Source organism: Poromitra crassiceps (genome assembly GCF_964638095.1).
Source record: "Poromitra crassiceps genome assembly, contig: HAP1_SCAFFOLD_1072, whole genome shotgun sequence".
Classification (NCBI taxonomy): domain Eukaryota; kingdom Metazoa; phylum Chordata; class Actinopteri; order Beryciformes; family Melamphaidae; genus Poromitra; species Poromitra crassiceps.
In genome coordinates this window covers 1,871-7,543 of record NW_028151338.1, presented here as the reverse complement: position 1 = coordinate 7,543, position 5,673 = coordinate 1,871, and the positions used below count along the sequence as shown (strand labels likewise).

At 49.6% G+C, this 5,673-nt stretch overlaps 1 pseudogene across 1 annotated transcript; it reads right to left on the bottom strand.

The window, feature by feature from the left end:
• Positions 1 to 1,983: 1,983 nt before the first annotated feature.
• LOC310771706 (solute carrier family 12 member 2 pseudogene) lies at positions 1,984 to 5,439 on the bottom strand (annotated as a pseudogene). Its single transcript has one exon. The product of its transcript is annotated as a solute carrier family 12 member 2 pseudogene (transcript).
• Positions 5,440 to 5,673: the final 234 nt, after the last annotated feature.

Below are 5,673 nucleotides of genomic sequence, written 5' to 3'. Positions count from 1 at the left end.
CTGCTTCCGCTCGTTAGCCTCTTCCATACGATCCTCCCAGGGAACTGTGAGTTCTATAAGGAGAAAATCACAAATCACTTACTGTACACTGACCAATTGTGATGTCATTGGTGATGTCACCAGTGATATCACGCAAGCAATTAGAGCGCCGTTGGTATGACATCATCAGTGATTTATGACATCACTGATGACATCACACAATTCAGCCTATGGCATCGTACAATGGATTATGTCATCATCTTCATCGTTGAGTGGTGGTGGCCAGTGGTGACTGATGATGTACAGATGACATCACAATTCAGTCTATGACATCACTGAGATATCACAATGTCTACGATGATGTCATTGCCATCGTCGAGTGGTGGCCAGTGGTGACTGATGACATTCCGGGTTACTACTATAATACTGTACATCATCAGTGGGTGTGACATCATCAGTAACCACTGGCCACCACTCAACGTACTGAGCATGCTTATTTGAAGGATTGTGTTACTAGTACATGCTGGCCGTAGCTAAAAATGAATAATACTCTACTAAAGTGACATCAAACGGTGGTCTCAGAAATGCACTCATACTAATGACTGACTGGTTGGTATAGAGCTCAACAGTCATGTGACATGTGTGCCCATTCCTTTTCTCCATCACATTTATAAACAATCTTATCTCCATTTATAAACAATCTTATCTAGTTTTAAGCCTGGAACGAATCCAACCAGCCAGCCTACAGAATCATGACCACAAAACATTTGATTCAGAGCAAAAAACAAACAAACAAAACACATTGAAAATGGGGAAAAAGGCCCAGAGTATGTAATTACATTTTTATTTTATTTTAAGAGTGAAGTAACTATCCATCCCATAATCCATTGAAACCAGTCAGATTAGCAGATGATTGAGTGACAGAGCGTTTCAGCCAATGGGAGAGCACTCTGAATGGCAGTGGGCGTGACTAGTGTCTCAACAGCCGTCATTAGACTATTAGCTCAATGGCTAACATACTATGCTATATACTGTAGCCGCATTTCCTTGCTTTAATGTGAAGAACCGGGCAAACAGATTTTAAAACGGGTGCCGGCAGTGAAAGCAGCGTGACACGTAATGGCTAACACAGTGGTTCTCAAATTTGTTCACATTAAGGACCCCTAAACTGAGAAAAAGTTAGACCACGGACCCCCATTTGATAGGATTTTGTCCCAAGTTCCCCCATATGATAAGGTTGATGCTTTTATATGTTTTATTACAGAAAGTGTATAAAACTCATGACCAATAGTCATTGTGTTACTTATGAATGGAATTATAGCGAAAATAAATTACCCCCCTTTTGGCTGGGGACCCCCTGGAACCCCCTCAAGTACCCCTGGGGGTCCCCGGACCCCCATTTGAGAACCACTGGGTTAACATAACAGTCAGTGTGGCCGTTTGAGCCCTTTGTACCAGCCAACCATAGCCTACATACATAGTAGCCTAGCCACAGATATTTCACTAGTGCAGTGTTTAGTCAACCTTGCCCAGCGAGCTCCCCTAATCACAGACGATCATACAGCGAGCTCCACCAATCAAAGATGTTGATATTACACTTTAGGATTGTGGGTAATGGTATAGTCTAGTACTTCTCCATTACATCGAATAAAAATGTTAAAAAAGGATATCATAGGTATTTCTGGCTTCGACAGGAACATATATATATACCTTGTGTACCTTGGGTGGTTACAACATTATGGCTAATAATCATAATCTCAATTGAGAATATGAATGGAGAAATACTCTTCCAGTGTCACATGGCTGTTGATCTCTATATAGGCCCAGGTCCGCTGCAGGGTGTCTGATAAATAAAAACACAGATGCCAATGTAGTGCTCAGTGGTCTTCATTCACTACCAAACCTCACAATTAACACACTCTTGAAAATGGTACATGGGTTGTGTGTGTGTGGTGCCTGCTGCTGGAGGCAGGTGGATGTCAGTGGCAAAGAGCTGGTGTGGGTTTAAGAGTAGAAGGTGAGGACACTCTGGTGGTTGCCACGCACCAGGAGGATGGGCGGCACGTCCGTGGATAAAGCCTCCAGCCAGGCCATGTAAAGGCACGAAGACACCGTGCCCTTCCTTGCCAAGGGCATGCTCATGACGATGAGGTTGGCTGTACTTGAGTGCTCCTTCAGCAACTCGTTGAGTCTGATCTGCCGATGAGTCTTGGTGCGATAGAGCTCCAGCTCGCTGTCAGTAATCCTCCAGGGTTCACGGTTTTTCAGCCTCTCAGCTGCCTCCTGCTCCATGTCATTCTCCTTCAGCCGATACGGCTCAATCATCTCCTCAAAGGCTACCGTGCTGTCCTTCTTGGGCTTGGTGTTGATGTCTCCCAGCACGGTGATATCAGAGAAGTCTATCCTGAACTTGCTGAGCAGAGTAGCCATCGCTCGGCGGTCATGGTCAATCCTGTTGATCTTTCCTCCAATGAAGACGCGAATCTTGCAGTCCTTCCACCTCTTCTTGTTGGTCAGCAGGTAGGGGATCAGCAGGGTCAAACCTCCATCATCAAACAGCCACCAGACATCCACAGTGCCCTTCCCTTGTTTCTGCTGAAACTGCTGGCTGGCCTCCAGGAGCCTCTGATCGGACACATTCAGCGTTAAGATCGGACTCTGGAGGCTGGTGGCCTTTGAGGACGGGTTGGAGGAATCGCCGTCGGAGTCCTTCCTCATGTTTATGGATACGAACACATCCTTCATCCCCGAGGACTTCTTAGAGGACACCAGCTCATCTTGTCCTTGGATATGGGACACATCCAGTCCCTCTTTCAGTCTGAGAACAACAACACCGTACTGGAAGTCAAAGGCATCGTGGATCATGTGAATGTAAGTCTCCACTTTCATCATGTCACCATCCCTCCAGTCGTTTTTGAAGCCGAGCACCAGAGTGTTGGGCCTGAGGCGACCGAGGCCGGCAGTTTGTAGGAGATACTGGGTGCCCTGCCTGATGTCTCCAGCAACCACCTGTGTGTAGAAGGCCTTTGTCTCATTCTTCAGCAGCCACCGCTGGTAACGTGACTGGACTGTTGCCAGCTCTTTGAAGTTTGGCTGTCTGGAGCCCATACGAACATGGCCACAGATCAGCAGGCCTACATTCTTGGTGAAGCTGTGGACCAGGTGAAGGAGAGCTGGACGGGAGTTGGGGTAGCCAGTCATCACTAAACACTGCAGTCTGAAGTTCTTGATGTGGTCCTCGACTCCACTGAGGTGCAGTGTGTGGCTCAAGGCCTGGTGGTAGGTCAGAGCCTGGGTCGACGAGCCCCAGTTCACATTTGGCTTCTTGTAGCTGACGTAGATATAGAGACCCATGACAATGACGTTTGTGAGCAGAGCCGCCCACCAGTTGATGACAAACATCACCACACAGCACAGTACAGCTCCAGCCAGGGACACCCACATATTATAGTATTTGAAGCTGGGGCGCCACCCTGGCGAGTTGGCGACTGAGGCATGGAACACAGAGAAGTTGATCAAGGCGTAGGATGCCAAGAAGAAGTTGGAGATGATGGGAGCGATTATGTTCAGCTCGCCGATGAGGATGAAGGCCAGAGCAATACAGAAGGTGAGGATGTAGCCTCGGAGGGGCTCGTTGTTTTTGCCGCAGCCTTTGGCGAACATGTCCAGGCCAGGGTAGATGTTGTCCTTGCACAAAGCCTGAAAAACTTTAGGTGCGCTGACCAGAGAGGCCAAGGCCGAGGACAAAGTGGCAGAGAAGATTCCAGCAGTGATGATTGGGCTGAAGCCAGACACAATGCTCATGACCTGGAAATCGTTTTGGAGTCCGAATTTGCAGCCATCTTTGCTGTTCCTACAGGAAGAAAAGTCGTAGCCGAACTTGCACGCAGCGTCAGTGCAGTTGGTCATGAACTGGGAGATGACTGTGTCATTAAAACTTCCGCTGGCATCTCTCACAACACAGGAGCCTGTCGAAACAGCAACGCCTAGGTAGACAATGCCTGTGATCAAGATGGCCAAGAGGGTTCCTCTGGGAATAGCCAGCTGGGGGTCAGCGAGGTCTCCTGAGATGTTGGCACCAGCCAGAATGCCAGTGGCTGCTGGGAAGAAGATTGCAAAGACGGAGAAGAATGTCTCGTCTCGGAAGTCTGGACCCATGTTCTCCATCATGATTGAACCGTCATAGCCAAAGAAGCCATACGATTCCTTAGACTTGACAGGAATTAAGGTTCCGATGAAGTAATTGACAATGGCTGTGATGAGGACAATGAGCAGGAAAATCTGGGCCTTGGCCTCCCATTCCATTCCTGCCACGGAGATGCCCAGGAGAAGGATCACTGTGAGAATGCCTATGATTCGGATATCATTGACTTGATTCATCATAACGGCATCTGCACCCTCAAGAAGCCCCTGGACAGTTTCAGCGAAGCCCACCACATACATAGCAACGGCCACGGCATTAGCGAAGGCGAACATTAGACCGATAGAGCAACCAAACTCTGGACCCAAACTTCTCGATATCAAATAATAAGCTCCTCCTCCTCGTACAAAACCGTTGGTAGCGATGGCGGAGGTGGAGAGGCCAGTGATGGTTGTCACGACTGTGGCAATGACGACAATCACAGAGGAGAGAAGAATTCCTGCCTGGCCCACGATCCATGACATGCGGATGAAGAGCATCACACCCCAAATGTTCAACATGCAGCGGACCAGCACCCCCTTAATCCAGCCGAACTTGACCCCTCCTTTGGACTCGGCCCACTCCTTCATGGCAGCGGGGGTCAGCTCATCACCGTTGCCGAACCCATCTTCATATGGTTCCCTGTCTAGCTGGTCGTGCAGCTCTGACAGGGTGGGTCTAATGAGTTTCTCCCCCAGGGGTGCCACTGTCTGCTTGTAAAAGTCAATGTTGGGCACGGCGTCAATGGTGTTGTGGCCAAACGTCCTCAGGTAATAGGTGTTGGTGTGGGTGTCATAGTGGTAGTGATGCTGGCTTCCTATGGACGAGTGCAGGCTGGTGTCACTCATCACCGTGTCCCCGTTATGAAGCCCCTCGGCTAGCGCAACCTCCGGGGGAGAGGCGCGGCTGCCCGCTCCGCTCGGGTCGGTGAGGATCACCACCCTGACCCGGCCTTTGGCTTCGTCTCCGCCGGGCCCTGGCTCTGTGGCCTTGTTGCAGGGTAGAGGGAATGAGCTGGAGGCGTCAGAGGTCAGAGACTTGTCCTTGGCGGCGGAGGCAGCGCCCGCTGCCTCGGCCACGAGAGCCACCTGGAAGCGGCTCTGGCCGGGCGTTGGACCGGGCAGCTTCAGCCCTGCATGCACTGCTAGAAAGTCATTTTCCGGCACGGTGTACAGACTCTCTCCCATGGGGAACATCATCTGGAAGTCTGCAGTGACCGTCTGAGCCTGAATGCCAAATCTCCGGTCTGAAGCTATCGCCACACAGTTATTCCCCGGCATGGCCATGAAGCCCCACCCTTATAGGACATAATAGACAATGTGGCCGTGTCACTGATGATGTCACAATGTCTGCATAAGTGACAATTCCACGAGTGGACATCCTCACTGATGACATCATCACCGATTACATCACAATTGCTTGAGTAACATCATCATCACCGATGACATCACAATTTGCTCGAGTGACATCACTGATGAAATCATCACCGATGACATCACTAGGGTTGTGTACCG